The following is a 19,122-nucleotide window of genomic DNA, read 5'->3' as shown; positions in this document are numbered from 1 at the left end:
CGGAACAACCGCTCCCGCTGATGTCTGCTTCGCAGGATCGATATCTTGATCAGTGCGCTGATTGGAGGATATGGCGGTTTGAGCATGCTCCTTCATCAGATCTTCGGAGCGGGGATCTCGGTCGACGAGAGGAGTACGGAGAGCAATAGTGGCTTCAGAATCGATCAAACCGACATTTTATCCGAACGGATCAAGCTGACGCCAAATCTCTTCAATCAGGAACCGAGACTCCAACACTAGCGGAGAAAGGCGAAGGTCTTCCGCCGGAATCTCCTTTACCTCCAAGCGAGCTGCTTCTTCTTCGTAATGCTTCTCTTACCCGGTGAAGAAGTCGATGGTCTCCTGCGGGATTTCGAGACCCAAGGCCTTGATCTGCTCGAGACACTTCCTCGTCCCAAAGGTTTGGCTATGCAGGCACCGAGCATCGTCGTATTTGTCCCTTTGATCTTCACGAAGAGAAATCCAGTGGAATCGTTTCTCGGCTTTGGCGATCATAGCAATCAGCATGCGGATCCTCTCGTGCGTGACTTCGTACCTATGAGATTTTTGAAGTCTATTCATCTCCTCGGTATGCCTCAGCGATTCTGCGGCCCTCACCTTCTCTAGATCATTCTTTTCCTTCCCCAACTTATCCACCGCGAATTCGAGGTTCTTCATCGACTCCTTACACATTTGCAACTCAGCCGCATCAGACGTCCGCGTCTCGTCGAACGCTTTCCTGAGAACCTTTTCCCGAGCAATTGCATCGGCCCTATCTCGTGCTGAAGCCCGGAGAGCCTCCTCCGTTTTCTTCTTAGCCTCTTCACCCTCGCGGATCTGCTCTCTGGCTCGTCTTAGTGCTGAGTCATACTTCTCAACAAGAACGTTCCAATCACCATGGATCTGATCGGAGCATAACAAAGAAGACTTAGCCAAAATAACCTTTTAAAAAAAAGTGATGGAAGGGAACAGACAAACACTTACCTTTACAGACGAGCAAGCGGCGTGTTCATACTCATCCTTGAAAAGGAGATCTCCCACTGAAGGAAGCTGGTCGGGACCGCCTTTGACCAGCTGCAGCAAGCGAGCGCAATCTTCCGGGTAACAGGCCAACGGAAGTTTGCGGCTAAACTCAAACCTAAACCCATCCGCCGGGGTTTCCTTGGGACGACCGGACACGCGGGTCTCAGATCCCTCCGTAACATGAGCGGGAGACTCATCAATTAAGCGGCCCGCTGTCCCTCGGAAGTTGGCAATTCCCTCGGAACCTCCGAGATGCCCTGGTCATAGAGCTGGGTTGCGGGTCAAACCCGCCCCGCTGACCCGCCAACCCGCGGGTAAACTGATTTTTTTTACTCAAAAAATTTGACCCGCATGACCCGCAAAAAGAAAATATGAAATCCGCACCCGCCCCGCTTAAACCCGCGGGTGATCCGCTAGACCCGCGGATAATATTAATAATATTAAAAATTATTAATTTAAATATTTTTTATTAAAAATAACAATAAAATTTAATATTTAAATATTTTTTATTAAAAATAACAATAAAATTTAATATTTTAAATAATTTTTATTAAAAATAATAAATATTAATCTATTTATAATTAAAATTAAATTATTTTTAAAAAATTTTCCATTTAAAAATAATATTTTAAAAAAAAATCTTTTTTTTTTTAGTTTTTGCGGGTTGGCGGATACCCGCACTAAATTTTGGCTGACCCGCACCCGCCCCGCATAAAAATCACTCAATCCACACCCGCACCCGCAAACCAAAATTTTCAAATCACTCGTCCCGCACCCGCCCCGCAGCGGGTCAAATGGAGCGGGGCCCGCGGATAATAATTCATATTCCCAGCAACAGACCAAATCGTTTTGGTTACCTAACAAGAACTGAAGCTCAAGCAAAACTGATCTCATCAAACTCATATGTTCTTCCGATAAAATTCAAGGCTAAAGAACTTGGGTGATTCTAAACTCTTGGACACCAAATCTTCAGCTCTTAACCACACCAGAACACACTGATTAAAGTCACAGGATGGTCAGAAAGGTTCGTCCATGTTCAATTCTATTCTCTGAATTTTTTCTGTATTTTGCAACTAGTTTTTCTCACAGAATTTTCTCTCTTCTTTCTTTCTTTCTCTCTAAATTTTTCTCTGGTTTTTCTTGCAGTAACAGGACGTCCAGAGGAGAGAAGAGGGTATTTTATATCATAAGGAGTTGCTTCACATGAGGGTTTGCTCCCACAAAATACAAAGCTGAGGTTAGACAGCTGGTGACATGTTTCAGCACACCAAGCAGTACAAGCAGCTGAACATTTCTCTTCCATGAAGAAAGATACAAGCAGCTGAAGCAAACAGCTTGTGACCAGCATGTGACCTCTAATGAGCAAGCAGGTAAGCAAGTAGGTGCATGTCATGTGACCTAATTACTGAAGAAGCAAGTAGGCTAGAAGGTGCAAGACATGTGACTGTTTAGAAATAATTTTAAGAGTTTTGTCGATATTTTTTGGACTGTCTCGACTAAATATTTTTCATCATTCAAATCTCGTCCTGCTCTGAATAAAAATCAACAATAATAATTAACACTCGACCAGAACCATCAAGAGATGGTTTTTCGACCAAAAGACAGCCCCGTCGAGAGATTAATTCACCGTGTCGATTTTTATTTAAATTCTGATCGATCAATCTTCAAACTGATCTTAAAGAATTTTCTTGACCAAAATTCTATCTGCTCGTGAGGGTTATTACAATCGCCCTTCGCCGACGGAGACGGGAGGGTCGAACTATCGAAGAAGGGTCTCGTGGAGCCTTGACGGGTGACCAGCCTAGCCTAGGCAAAAATAAGAGCAAGATCATTATGCAAAATTTATCTAAGAAAAGAAGCAATTCATACATACAATGCCTTGTTCTCATCATTCTACCCTTTCTTAAGTAGTATCAAGTTCTACTCATCTTTTTTCTTCATTCCCAAACCCAAAATACATCCACTTTCATCTCTCATCCAATGAACACTCTTTTTTCTCCTTCAACGTTACAAGTTGACGGCTAACGTGGGAGTGTACGAGTTTCGCAGAGTTTAAACACCGCACGACTGGTAAGCCGAACAAAGAACCAAACTGACTTCCAAGCAGTTTCTCCAGTTCTGGCGTTCCTTTCAGCGACTTCACTATCGAGCTAATGGCTGTTGCCTTTGAATAAATGTTCAGATGAGGTTTATTTGGATAGCAGTTCCGTGCGAACAGTCTTACTGGAAGCTGAGGCGGAGGTGAATGCATCGTTTCAATAAACTCTGCTCCGGAGGTCGATGTCGACTTTTCCTGATATGAGTTTTCTGGTTCTGTGAAGTATTCAGCAATGGAATCAAAAAAACTTTTCGGAAAAGAAAGCAATTCGGGACTCAGCGGGTTCCAAACTAAACCTATAATCTATAAAGGTATCTAACGAGAAAGGCAAATTGCTTCGAAGCGAAGCTTATACCTGCGTAACGTGGCGTCTGATTAGTGGTTTCTCTACTTTTACCCTTTCTTTCAGGTTTTGGTCCGGCGGATTGACTGCGAGTGACCCTTCTCACCGCCGCCTGACTACGCAATTGAGAAACCATGTGGCAAACTTGAAGGTCGATACCCGAAAGACTTTCTGATTCATAACGTTCGAACTGCAAATCGAAAACCCCTTTCACGTTCAAACTGGGTTTCACAACACGTAATTGTTCTTAATTGGGGTTCTTTAGAATTTCGACAAAATGATTTCCATCTATGTGTTAATTGGCCACATTAGAGGCAAGTTTCTTTGGGAAAATTTCCCTTTTGTCATTCACATTTTTTGAATTTTTGTTTTGTTCACATTTTTGTAATTTTTTTCCTTTTTTAAAGAGTAATGTCAAACCTGTAAATAGAACAATAATGACAATCCTTGGTTGACATTTCACATAGACCGAAAAGCAGATTTACCCAATTTTTCAATTCAAACTCAAAGTTGCCCAACAAGCCAATTACAAACTTAAAATTTACCCAATCTGCCAAATTTCTCTTTTAAAAAAAGAGAGATTTCTCTCTGATACGTTTTTTTTTTCCTTAAATTCCATCTCTTATATTCTTCTCTATTGGATTTAAAGAGTAAATGATAGTTTTTATTAATCCAAAATCACTTTTGATGAATCTCATTGATGAAATCCATATTTTCTAATAAGGGATGATTTAGTAGAACTTCTATAAATGCTATATCCAATAAGGAAGGATTTGTAAAACCTTTTATAAATACCTAATCCAATAAGGGAAGATTTGGCAAAACCCCAAAATTTTCTGAAATCCCTAATTCAATAAGCCCCACTAAATAAATCATGCTATGTTGATAATTAGTTATGTTTTTTTTTTGCTTGGGGTGGCATTACATCATTTCTTTTTGAGTATTCATGTTGTTGTACTGGAAGTTATTACCATATAATAACTTATGGGGTGCATTTTATATTTATTATAATTGATTATATATATTTATATATATGTGTGTGTGTGTGTGAGAATTTATTAGTATTTTCTAAGTTGTGATTGAGATGTAAGAGTAAATTGTAGGCTAAAAATCTATTATCATGTTTAATATTTATTTTGTTTCAAATTATAAGTTTTTTGGGTTAAAAATATAAATATTAAGAAAAATATCTTTATATATTAAGAATTTAATTAAATAGTAAAATTGACCAATGATAAATTATAGGAAAATTATCTCAAATCGACATTTTTAAGTTACCACAAATATAGTTCTCAAGGAGAAAATGACCAAAATAGACCATTTTATATTGAAATTTTTATTTTTATTTTTTAATTTGAAATCATATCCTCAAAACCTCACTCCTTAACTCAAATGCCTAAATCTATATTAGTTAATCCTATTGTAAAAATATATTTTTACCTTTTAATAAAATTTATTTTGATCATTTTCCTCTTTGAGGGCTATTTTTGTGAATATAAATTAAAAAAGCTATACTTTCGAATTTCTCTAAACTATATTCTAAATTTGTTTTTCAATTTTGTTTTAATTGATTTACTTTTTATATTGGATTTTGAAAATAACATAAACAGTGAAACAATAAAAAACTCTTCAAACTATTTAATTAAATAGTAAATATGACCACTGATAAATTATATTACGCTTGCGTGCCAACCAATAGCTAAGTTACGCATCAAATTCAAACGTATATAACACATACGGAGCTGAGGTAATTCAATAATTCACAGAAGTGTTACTTTTTTCACTGTTAATTATTATCTTCTACACTCTTTTGTTTTTATAACTTTTTTGGCATATAATAGCATTATATTAAAAGAAGCAGAAGTTTCCTTTTTACATAAATCAACTTTTGTTTGGGTCCAAAGAAGCTCAATCCTGATATGCCAAAGTGATAAGGTGGAGGATAAACATTTGCAAGTTTGAATTTTTTTAATGTGAAATCGTAAGCAGTTAATTAATTTTTTTGATCTTAAATCAAACCTGGAGAACATATTTGTTGGAACTTGGAGAATTTTTTTCTAATTTCTCATAATATGTGAATTAAGAGAATTATAAGGTTTAAATTCAACTCCCTTAAGATATTAACAAAATTATCTTTGTACAACAGCAGCAGTGCTTAAAGATTTATATTTAAGATTTTTTGTGGTTTTTGAAAGTATAGATGAGAAATCTACTTCTCCATACTGTTACTATAAATAAATGTTTTCCTCTCACACTTACCACATGGTAAAATATGTTACATATCTCGTGAAGTAAATCACGGCAGTTCACGTCCAACATTAGCATACAACATTCACTTTGAGAAACTGTCTAATATTTTTTGCTTTTCTCGTGAAATAAGGGCTTATAGTATCAGAGAGCGCATAAAACTCAGCAAGAAAGCTGTTGAAGATATCCTGATATTGGTTTATGCTATATTGCATCACCAAACTATTCTTCTTACATCGCTTCAATCATTGGTTCATACAGCAAAGTCTCTTATTAACAAAACCAAATCACAACTTGAAGTTTGTCATGAACCAGAAACCACTTAAATCAAAGTGACAACAACAAAAGTTTCATCTATCCTTCTTGTATTACCTTTTTTCTAGTCATGTCTGCTTCGCAAGCCTGATTTTCTCTAGTTCCTTTGAATATCTGGAAATATATTGAGATGGTTATTAATCAAGTAACGAAAAGCAAGAATGATGTCTCTTGATCAACACTTACGAATGAAGTAAATGCTCAAAGAGTCAAGCGCAGAATATATAGACATAAAGGTTGTTCTTTTCATAAACACAGAGTTTAGAGGCAGCGGCCATAAATTAGACTACGACGGAGACCAAAATAGCAAAATCAAAAGTTGCGGTAGATGCTACTGAATTGTCGGATACACAAAAACGAGACGCTTGTGTTGCACATAATTCTAGCGTCCCTTCTCCTTGATGTTTGTTGCCGCTGCGACTAAAAATAGGTCAGCGATATTTCACCGGTGGTTTGTATTGCTGTGATAAAGGTTGAATTTTTGGACGCCTATGAAACGAACAGCCCTATACTTTTCCGGTAAGCCTTTTTGCGGTCTCCAGACTTGTCTAACCACGAAGCTGTTGATGCAAGTCTCTCGGTCGTCTTCACATATGTTCTAAATACCTATATGTGGTAGCTTCTAAAAGTTACAGATGCAGGTGTACGCAAATTCTTGCGCAGCAGCATGAACGAAAGTGTTAATGAACATACAATTCCCCTATAAACTATATCGGTTCCAAATAGAATATTATAAATATGGATTCATCAGTTGGCTTACCCTTTTTATAGGTGGAAGAACACCGCCATGAAGAGGGATAACTTACAATCATTTTCAGATCGTGCTTTAGGTAGCACAGCATATGAAATTAAGAAGACGATAATGACGCTGGATCTGTAACTCCGACGGCTTCTGTTGAGTAGATTAGAAGACTAAAGGACGAGAGTGGAGATTAACAAAGAGATTCTTCATCTTGATTTCTTCATCCAAATCCCTAGAAACACCATTGAAGGTGTGGGAGATCGTTGAAGAAACTTTTTTAGGTATCGTTTATCGAAGAAAAACACGCCGTGAAAGGGATGAAGACTAAAAGACCGCTCAGTTTTGGGCTTTAATTGTGAAGATTAACACAAAGCCCAAATTTTTTTCTGTCTATCTTTAAATGAAACAGTGAGTTGAGGATGAGCGACTTTTTGACCTGGCGCATCCATGAGAGAGTAAACACTTTTATAATAATACTAGGGTTGGCCCGGGCTACCCCAGGTTTTTTGTTTAAATTTTGATTATATATTTTGTATGTTTATTTAATATATAGATAATATAATCTTTTAAAAAATATACTAGTATAATCTAGGATTGGTCTGTGCTATGCGCGTAATATTTGTCATTTGGTTAGTAACTTAATCGTATTCATTTTCAATGTTAGTTTGTGGATGAGAAATGTCGATTGGAATGTAATAGTGTGTGTTTGTTATTATATACCCTCGAAATGCTAATGTAACGTTGCCGTAGGGAGTTTGTGAAAGTTATTTGTTGCATCGGATGTGTCTTAAATTTATATGCACAGTTAAATGCTAATTTATGTGCACAGTTAAAGCCCATCATTCAGTATATCTTTTCGGTTTAGAAAATTATTTTTTCTAGATAAGTATGTATTCCTATAGAGAAAAGGAAATCGGGTTTTAAGGCTGTTATAAATATGGGTCTAAGAGTTTTTAAGATTATACATTCACATAATAATAAGAAATCCTAAACGGGTATTTGCTTCAATTCATTTTGATTTTTCTATTGTTTTCTTCAAAGTTGATTCGCGTCTTTTCACAACATTATTGAAATGAATTATCGGATGATTGTCATTTAGTGCTTTTGTTTGCATCATATGTTGGGATTAGTCAATGTTTTAACTATTTGCTGCAGATCGTGAAAATTGGTGTACAATTTTTTTAGAGATAGGACAATCGAGATGATATCGAGCGTTAGTAGTTGTTTTGTTTGGACTTTTAAAATTTGACTGTGTGCGGCCGTGAATATTTTAGTTTCAAAAATTAAAGTGGAAATTTGACGTGTGAGGAATTTTGCGTTTGTCTTTATATTAATGAAGTTCTTGATGATTTTATCTTGCAGGTCACACAATAACCGAAGTTATGACATATTTATAATGAAATATGTATTAAAATAATGTGGTCTCCATTGTAGTGGTAAATGGCCCTTGAGTTTCTAACAGGTGATGTGGCCAGAGTTTTCTATAGATACAAAGTAAGCTCTTTGGAAATCCTTAATCTTAGCCATTAAGTAGTCAACCAAATAGAGAAAGAAAACACTAATCGACCATTGTATGTTCGTGGTCACGATCATCCCAATCTAACTTCCACTGATCCATTAGACCAATGATACCAGTATATGCGATTGTGTCACGATCATGTATGTTTACTTCATGTGAGGAGTTTTTGTGGCCTAAGCTGGGCATATATACATATCCAAATCTATCATCCAGGTCCAGGACGAAAGTATACTTCTCAGCCACCTTGTTCCATCTTGCCACCTTTTCTGCAAGTTATTATATTCTAATGATCAATCTAGATATCTCAAAAGAAGCAAATAAGTTGCTAAAAATAAACTCTCTTCTCACTTCGAAAATATAGTTTTGAAGCTCTATGTAGTTAAATACATATTAGCTCTCAAATTTTGTCGACAAAAAACAGAGGAAAATGAAAAAAATAAAGATTAATATGTCTGCACTAAATTAACATATAGCTTAGTGTGGCAAGCTGGAAAAGATCATAAGCAAGATCTATGTAGCTTATGCATGCATCAAGACCTAGCCCCTGTCACCATAAGCATGTAATTTGATCAACCGCAGATACATAATGTAAAGGAGAAAGGTGAATCAAGAACATAGAACATGAACTTAAGTTAAAATAAAATGTGAAGAAACTCTCTATTACTCAATAAGAAAATTATAGATAAATACATTAAAAGTATAGACATGATTGGTGAAATGGTCATAGAAGGGGTTGAAAGAATTTTCTCATAAGGTATGAACCCAAGAGTGAACCCAACGGTGTTGCAATCATTCATACACATGAACAATGGATACTTTTAAGCACAAAGAAAAATATAGTTCAAACTTCAGTTTAGTGTTTCATCTGTGTGATCAACTTATTAAACTACTTAAATTAGATCCAATGATGATAAATTATATTATAACATATGATATCAAAGAAAATGATCAATAGATATGCAAGTTACGAAAAATTCAGAAGTGTGTTGATGAAATTACTCAGTAGTGTTTGTACTCCATGAATTCAGTAGCACAAATAGAACATCATGAATTCTTGAACACTTGTACTATGCCAGGAATTACAAAGTACTCTGTTCGCAATGTATTCATAGCTAAACAATGCGTAGTGCAAGAAAACAAAAGATGACTTACATTAATTATTTTTTCAGTCTTCAAATCTTTCCGCTCATAAAAGCCAAATATGGACTCAAACTTTGTGCCTGACAAATAAAAAGCAGAAGATAAATCAGAAAACGCATTGGTAACTTAAAACTTGGAAAATCCATTGTTATAGAGCTTACACTTTGAAAACCCCTAAAACTCAGTTACATAGCTGCCACAAAACCAATAGAAAACGAAGCAAAATTCAGTCAAAAAATACAGAGAAAGTAGTCATAATAACACATATGGAGGATAAAAGATCTAAGGAAGCATACGATTGGCTGGGTCATAATCCTCTGGACTTTGGTGGTCGCCATGGCTGTCGACGTTTTGAGATCTCTCTAAATCTTTAGGAAAGTTGTAAAAAATATCTGAGAGGACCAAAGACGATATCAGTGAGACAACGATTGGTGGACCCATCCTCTGATGCACCTGTTGATGATTCGGTGAGTAGTATTAGCAAGAACATATGGTTAAATTCGATGGAGAAAGCAAGCGGAGAGACTGATGAGGTCGCCACACTTCGACAGTTGAGTCCCACAAATGTCCCAATCTCCCAGATATTGAGCCTCGAAGAGACTGATGAGGTCGCCGCACTTTGATGGTTGTGCTACATCGACCGGCTTTGAAGTCAGCAAGAAGGAGAGGAGTTTTCCATTGAATTTTGTGAAAGGCTTTCGTGTCAATATGACTGTGAGGAAAGAAATGAAGAAATTCACGGGTACAAACTAACCTATTTATAGCTCAAGATTCACATGCTTGAAGGAAAAGGGAGATGCAATGAATGTGATATTGTGGAAAGAGTGGGGAGATAGACTCAATTGGGACGTTAATGGCAATTATTGAATGCAGAAGGGATCCATAACGGCTCCTGTTTTCCAAAGTAATTGTGAAGATATGCATTTCGACATTGTCGGCAGTGCATCAGAGGATCGGAAGACAAAGCGTTGAAGATGAAGATAATAATTCTAGGATCCACTTAGCACCTACTTAACAGATCCTATTATACCTAAATATTATATTAAAAGCCCACTAGACATAACCTCTGAACACACCTGATTAATTGATTTGTACGAAGGCCAGTTTATCAATAAGTTCATTAACAAAAGATTAGACACGTGTCATTACCTTATGAACTCAATTAATGATGTGGAGGGTTTAGGAGAAGAGAGTAGCTCTTCTTTATAATAACTAGAGATTTTTTTCTGCGCTTCGCGCGGATTGTGTCTTGCAAATTTATTTTATTTATAATATTATTTGTCTGTTTATTTTTCCATTAACTTCTTGTTTTCCAATGTTAGTTTTACTTAATTTATATTAACATTATGTTTATAATTTTTTATTTTTCTTGTTGTAGATGGAGATTTATATTTTTATTGGTGGTTTTGTGCATGTGCTACAAACTTTTTGAAATTTTAAAATAATATTATATATATAGTATGATCTCTTAACGCATTAAAAAAAAGATATTCAGGCACATTTTACACATGTTTTATATGTATATATTATAAGTCTGAATTATGTAAATGCCTTCTAAAGGTTTTTTCCCAGTTTACATATCTTAGAGAAGTTTTATCTCTTTTTAAATTCAAATCAGAAAAGAAAAAATAAATATCAAAAAGTCAGTATAGATGAGTTGTTGGACTAACTCCTCAATTATAGCAAAAGAGGCTTCTAACTTCGAGAGTAACTCCTCTGTTTTGTTTTCTACTATGCCTTCTTGGATTAAAACTTATGTTGAGGCTGATAAGCCTATGGTGTAATCAAACTTTTTGATTAATATTAATATGAATGTTGAGTTAAAAAAAAAAAAAGATGAGTTGTTGGACTTTAAAATCAACATTGAAAAATTACATCAATGAGATAACATTAGTTTTATAAACAACTGGATAAAATTTGACCGAGCTAAAGATGTTCACACATATGTTCTTTCTTTTTCAAATTGCGAAGAGCCGAGTAGGCACAAGGAAAAATAATCAGAAAAAAATATTTCACTTATATAGCATTTCTTTTCCTTTACACAGGGAGTTTATTACACTGCTACGGGCAATGGGAGAACTCTATTCATATAAGATTCACATCTATGCATTTTGAATCGAACTGCTTTCAATTGGTGAGGCTAATTGAAAAAGAAGAATTTTGGCCATCTTTACTAAAATATAGATACTGCTGTGAGAAAAGAATATAAACACTTCTTCCATCAACAACAAATATTAACTTATTTATGTGAATATATCTTTTACTTTAGATCATTTTAGTGGACGAAGAAAACACCATAATTTCTACAACAAATTCTCTTAGATTCACCTCATCATACCCACCATTTTACCATTTTAATTACATAATTTTACATGAGCTTCTTCACCCTCTCCGGTTATTTTCTATTTATTTATAACTACAATATAAAGTTATAAAATATATATTATAAATTAATAATTTATTTACCTTTAAAGTCTAACGATTAAAAATAGAACATAATCCAATATAGATATATGATTCTATTAATAAATTAGCAGTTACAAATTTAAAATTTCTAGAAATATCAAAATTCGTATGTTAGTTATCTTCTAAATGACGTCTATTTCTAATTATTTTTAATTTAATGTAGTTTTATTATTTTTAATTTAGTAGTTTAGTGTTACATCTGAACATATCTAAATATTCCATTACACCAACATTAAAATAAGATAAAAACTGAATCTATAAAGTTTGATTAATAACTAAAGCTATGGATGAAATTATCATACTTATTTTACAAAAAATATTTAGAAATAAAAAAAAGCTTAATTTTTAAAATAAATAAATAAATATCTTTTTTTTTGACAACAAAATAATAAATAAATAAATATCTAATAATGAAATATTACTATTCTAACAGTATTGATTTAAAGAGTTTTGGCTGTCTGCTTGGGAATTGAGTTTTGACTTTAGCAGTAGAGCATTCTTTGTCAGACTTTTCAAAGAACTAATCTTTTATATTGCTTTGTGAAAGATTTACAGAAGATTGATTATGAATTTATTGAAAATATTAACAAAGATAAATCTTTTAAAGCGAGTAAGATAAGATGTAATTATGTGCAAAATTAAAGTTAATTGTTTCTCAAATGATAATTACATGACTTCAAGCATGTAAAACAATGGACAAACAAATAGGAGATATTTTTATTGGGAGATCTTCATAGAAGCACTAAGAAACACAAAACAACGAATGTAAAACTGCATATTGTACAACAGATTTCTCTAAAAAGAGGCAACAAAGAAAATCAACAGCAACCCAATGGGTTCTTCCATCTTCAATTTTCAAACACAGAACATGTGGACAACACTATCACGAATCCTCAACTTTTAGGTGTTTGCAACACATTCACATTTCAGCTCCTAACTGAAATGACCCGATCACCAAAGTCCCTACCATGCATCTCTCTGATGGACTCGTGGATGGCCCTGGCAATCTGCGAAGGTGATAAACCAGAATCCACGTGAACGACCAGTATATATTTCGAGCGTGATCTATACATATTACACGACAAAAGCCAATTCCCAAACTGAGCAGAAGAGCAGTAGTAAGATTAACACGAATGCAAAATCTGAAAGTTCATACGAATTTATTCTAAGGTATACTGTATAGCACTAACCCTGCCTTTTGTCAAGTAAATTTTTACTCAATTTCTACTTCAGAGAATAACACATTAAAGATCCCCGAAACTTAGGCAGCTTCTAAGCATTCAATCCAAAGCAGAAGTAAAAGACAACACTAAAACTTTGCTCAGTCCTAAATGTCAACGAACCTAGTAAATTTTGCAGAGTTAATAATACTATCATATTATTGTCAGAAGTCAGAAAGTAAGCAATTTTGGAGACATGAGACTAATTTGCAGAATTTGTATGATGAGATAAGACAATACCATGGGTTGAACGATGGCCACAACCAAAACTTCAGGTTTGTATCGCATATCTTTAATTTTCTCTTCTGGGCTCACTTCTTCCTCGGGTCACCATGTTAGTTTTCCAGATGTATAAGAAAATTTATGTGGTCACATATCACTCTGCTCTAGCTCATGCCGCTACTCAACTTCAAGTATTTGTAACTCAAAGAACGGAAGCGGGAAAATCCAACTGCAACACCAAATCCCCCTGGTATTCCAAATTCAGGGGATATCTGAAGTAACACTTGGGGATAAACTCTGTTATAAATCAGTCAATGGACCCCATTAGAAACTTTCTAAATGACCATAACTGCTCAGCACTATACCCAAAACGTTCACATTAATGTTCAAAAACATGACATAAGGAATTGATCCCTGTAAATGAGAGAAACGACAACTCAAGTATGTTCTGGAAGTGAAGATCAGTAAACTTCTTTTATATTTAGCTTCATGCATTTATGTGCTAATAATGCATATATCAAACTCTTGTTAATTTAGACATTATGGCACACAATAAAAGGAAAAAAAACTATTACAGCAAGGCCAACTCTCAACCCAAGTCTCTACGATCAATGTTAAGTTAATACACAAACACAATGATCCAGCAAGTGAGATTTTTTTTTGTAAATTATTATTTTAGCAAAATGAGCAATACAACCATTTTTATTTTTACGTACTTGCGATATTCTCAACTTTCGGTGTCTAATAATGCAGCATGTAGGTATGAGGCAACGTAGTATATATGATCAACTTGAAAATGAATGTGTGTATAAGATGTACCTGTCTAAGATGAGGGTACATATACAAATTCACTCTCATATACATAATTCATTCTCAACTTTCGATATTCTCAACTTTCGTACTTGCGATATTCTCAACTTTCGGTGTCTAATAATGCAGTTCGTAGTTATGAGGCAACGTAGTATATATGATCAACTTGAAAATGAATGTGTGTATAAGATGTACCTGTCTAAGATGAGGGTACATATACAAATTCACTCTCATATACATAATTCATTCTCTCAACGCATAAAACATTATGAGAGTGTGAACTAATTAATAAGTATTGCAGAAGATCAAGCCCCCCGTGTCAAGAAAAATCTATAGAAAATTCAAAAACGGTTTCACTTTGGCAAGATAGAATATTGTGTGCAATATAACACAAAGTGGAGATGAGTGATCAAACACAACCGATGAAGCAATGATCAACTTATTGATTGAAGAAAACACAGTTTTGCATAAGCTGGATGATTTATAGAAAGAGTTCAAAAAGCCAACTTAAATATCCCAGTTGGAGCTCTATAAATTTAAAATAGATAGTGAACAAATATTCTCCAAGCTAACGTTATAAACAGAAGTAGAGATGGTTCCGCAATGATGATCAAATAAGTATCACATTAGAAACCGAGTACAAACAATTTGGAAAACATTAAATGTTATGATTCTCAGTGAGGTTATTATGCTAAAGGGATAAACGATTACCTCCAAGACATTTTGTGTTCGCTGTAGTGACTAATTTACATATGCTGTAAATTTCTTGCAGAACTCTGTTGCAGACTGGTCCCAAAGGTACAGCTTCATAACAGCCCCCTGCAAAAGGCAAAAGTTTATTAATAACGGGTTAAGCGCAGTACGGAGAGGGCGTGATTTTAATAACAGGAAACACATAATCTTGTGATTGCAGATGACCCATAACATGCCGGGTTCTTGCTATCTTCACTTCGTCGAGGATGGGGTGGTCAATTAGAGACTGTCCACTGACCAGCTTCGTGTAACATCTACACCGTTGTTCAAAAAGAATATAAGTTAAATATGGCAGAAAAAAAACAGTAATATTTAATCACCACTTGAAATAAAAACACTTATTCACAATGTAGACAACAAATCCCATCGCGACTATGCTACACTTTGATGATCAACAAAAGCATAAAATATTCATTCATGGACAGGCCGCTCTTTGTAGAGTTACTTTAAAAGAATGATTAAAAATAATATAAAGAGAAACCAAAACTCTAAAAGAGAAAGAAATTGTTTGCCAGGTTGTTTTCATTTGAGATTTTATGCATTGAACTATTTACATTGAAGTAAGTATCGATGAAGTTTTGTCAAAAAAAAAAGTATCGATGAAGATTTGGCACCAATTTATATATGAGGAGAAAGAGAAGGAGATAGAATGAAACAATAATGAAGAGGTTAAAGACATCGTTGATTGATGAAGAGGAGCTGGCGGTAACGGTGTAACGGAGTTACATAAGAACTGGGGAAGACGAAGTGGAAAAGTTGTGGAGTCCCAACTCTCGAGTGGAGATTAGGGTTAGGCAAAAACGGGCTTGATATTGGGCCGTAGAAAAAAATATATTGAATTTCAGCTTTTGTAGTTACAGCCCAAACGGAATGCGCAATAACATCTTCAGTCGACCAAGGTGTATGACGTGGTAGTTTACTCTTTTCTTATTGGTTGATTTAATTGGCTGACGTGGACACCCTCTCTATTGAGCATATCTCCCTTTTAGTATAGGATAGACTAGGGCTTGTCCCGGGCTACGCCCGGATTTTCTTCTTTACGTCATAATTTAAATTAAATCATTATAATTTGGTATTTGAATATATATGTTATATATGCTTTGACTGATTATAAAATATAAATCATTAATCAAATTTAACTTCTTGTATTGAGAAAACTATAAATAATAAGTGAGCCTTATTTACAATTCAAATATTCTTTATTTTATTTATTTAGGGTTTCAGGAAAACTCTGAGATTCATTGAAATTAAATAATAATAATTTAAACTGTTTCTGGCTATTAAATATGTTGTAAATATGTATTTAATTCATCTATATTAAAATAAAATTATTTGTCATAAAAAACACAGAAAGTAGAAATTAAATGGTTTGAATCATTGTCACACAGAACCCCCTATTTGGAGCTCATTATGCGATTTGTTTTTAAAACATTAGGTGCACATAAACTAAAAAGGGATTACAGATGGATTGATTACCCTTTGGGATCTTTCGATAAGTCAATGTCCACATATTAATGCCAGTCAGTGTTGCAACGCGAATCTGCTACTACTTCTTCCCAGTGCATGTCAGTTTTCTCAAGTTCTTCCTAGATTGACATAGAAGAAATCTGGTAACATAGAAGTAACCTTTTTGTATAGTCACCTTTTTAAATATACCTGGACAGTGGCCATTTCGAACATAACATCAGAAAATATAATCAAGGAGGAATGTTCTTAATGTCATATATCGGAATATTTACAAAAGAAAAAGATCGACAATTATTGCTTGTAAAATAGAATAAAATGTTGATACAATCTTTAAAAAGAATGAAGACCTTCCAATTGAACTTTAACATAGCCATAGAGTGTTAAAATTTTCGGATGATTCTTCTTGAGGAAGTTTCAAAGTGGGCATCACTGGCTCAGGCTGGCATGCAAGAATTTATTGATACTGAGATGGAGATACATATGGATTTTGAGTAAGTTTAAGTTATACTTTAAAAGGTGGGCAAAGGGATGCGGGAATCCCTTCCAAAGCAGCATCTGCAGGAGAAGAAGACTTGGCTGAAATAAGTTTTTCAACATTCTCAGCTTGCATAAGGTCTAAACACCCATTCAAAACACACACGAAGTCTAAACTCTCCTGGAACATGCACCGCATATCCAGCCAGAATGTAAAAGAAGATTCAGAATCTATAGGCTATAGCCAAAGCTCACCGATAAACTCTTAAACACATAAAATAACCAAGACATCTGTAATACAAAGATGGAGGTAAAACTTACTGAACAAATCTTCAGTTTCTGACATGGTTCCACTAATATTGCTCCAACATCAACACATGTCCTCAAAACACAATACAAACAAACTTTGCTACTGTGACACTGGAGCTCAATTACATATGCTCTTCTGTATGACCAAGGCGCCAACATGGACACGACTAAAATCTAATAAGCAGTCACATTTCAATTACCAAACACTGAGATAATCATGCAAAGCAGGAGAGTGTAAGTGTCAAAGAAAATTTGACAACTTTCCAATATTTACCTCGTAAACAACATTGCCTTTTGAATCAACAACAACTTCATATTCTACGAAATGACTCTTTAGCCACCATGAATCTGAATCCAAAACCTTAAGACAATCACTCGCCTTCTTGCTCCGTTTTTTAGCAGAAAGAATGACTCGGCAAGCAATTTCCGCAGCCTTATCCCCTAACAAACTCATGGAACCAGGTCAGACACTCAAGATTCCTTCAAAACTTCAGTGTCCATCTGTCTATTTCAGATTATTTTGGTTATATATGGATTTAGTTGTCTTAGTTTTTGTTATGAAATGTAAAAGTAAAGCACCTTTCATAAAAGTACTAAAACGAAGGTGTAGAAAAGCATATTACTTGCTCATTATTGGTATGCTTCCTCACTATACACGAATTGTTCCAGCAAGGAATATAACCCTTGTCTGTTAGTTATGAAACATCCACTGCCCATGAGCCATGACTTCACATATGAAACTCAATCAAAGCAATTTTTTAGGAACTGTTGTATAAAATTTTCTCTCCTTATTGACTATTTGCAAAGCATGAAAAACAATATGGAAACACAATAACTTTATTTTTCCCAGGAAGGAAGATAAGCCAAGAAAATAAAAAAGGAAGCAACAGGGATTTTGTGATGTTCAAAAATTATCAGTATATGCGGCTCTTTTGGGTCAAATTATTCAACATAAAAAAATCTATGTTAATTCTCCAGACTTGTCATTAGCTCTTGCAATTTCAGCAGTGGTGTTCTCATGTGGCTCTGCTCATTGGTTTAAATGGTTTCTGTCACATGGCTCTTAGATTTAGAAAGGTGTGTGAGTGGTAAACAAAAACATAGAATAAATGAAAGGAGAACGACATACCTCTCGAAATGTTGTTTCAATCTCTACCTCTTCGCACAATGAAACTGAAAGGGAAAAACTAAATGAAAGGGACAATTTCATATTATTAGATTCCAATATGAGATGAGTAATCTACGTTCCATTTACCTTTTTGGTTTCGGCAAACAAACTATGCGATTGTACTTCAGTCGCTCTTACCCCCTCATTCATGACCATTGATGTAGCTTCGAGTAGGTTTTGATTTAGGGTGATTTAGGTTTAGACGTAGATCTTTATATAGGAGACGGATCAATGGAAGGTGGAAAAAAACATTCAAAAGAAAGGTTTTAAGATCATCATTGATTAAGAAAATTACACAAAAGAAAATTCAGACATCAAAGAAGATGAAGTGGAAGAGTCGGGAGAAAAACTGAGGCGTGAAACAATACAGATTTTTTGTCTTTTTCCTACACTGGCTGGAATGGGCCTATTTGATAATTTTCAAAGAACCAATATGAAAATCCACTCTATTTCAGTCATGGCGATGTGGCAATATCATACCCCTCATTGGGTGATTTTTCCATCTGACATGGACAGTCTATCTGAGGCTCTTATTCCTTTTTATTACTTGTTTGATAGATAGATATATAGATTAGTTTTCCTTCCATGTAAATTTTATTATGATGGTATTTGGTCAATATATTATGATCATATTTTTCATAACACCAATTAATTGCCAAAACTATATGACCAATAAAGTTACTTCAGTAGAACTATTATTTTGGTCAAAGGAGATTTTATGTTATGTGTGAGAGAAATAGAGGATGTTTTAATTCTTTATTCCTTGAAAATTTAACTATTTTTCTGGTTATAATTTTTCTTTGATATTTTAGGCATAATCTATATTT

At 34.6% G+C, this 19,122-nt stretch overlaps 1 long non-coding RNA gene across 1 annotated transcript; it reads right to left on the bottom strand.

The window, feature by feature from the left end:
• Positions 1–2,718: 2,718 nt before the first annotated feature.
• On the bottom strand, positions 2,719–18,856 carry LOC106432676. Its single transcript, XR_001286456.3, has 7 exons — positions 15,020–18,856; positions 14,836–14,943; positions 13,333–13,611; positions 9,703–12,879; positions 9,568–9,599; positions 9,419–9,486; positions 2,719–8,532 (listed from the first exon to the last, which is right to left on the bottom strand). It is a non-coding gene; the product is annotated as an uncharacterized LOC106432676 (long non-coding RNA).
• Positions 18,857–19,122: the final 266 nt, after the last annotated feature.

This window comes from Brassica napus, chromosome A3, assembly GCF_020379485.1.
Source record: "Brassica napus cultivar Da-Ae chromosome A3, Da-Ae, whole genome shotgun sequence".
Lineage (NCBI taxonomy): Eukaryota > Viridiplantae > Streptophyta > Magnoliopsida > Brassicales > Brassicaceae > Brassica > Brassica napus.
Note: the sequence above shows the minus strand (reverse complement) of the source record. Positions and strands in the feature narration are given on the sequence as shown.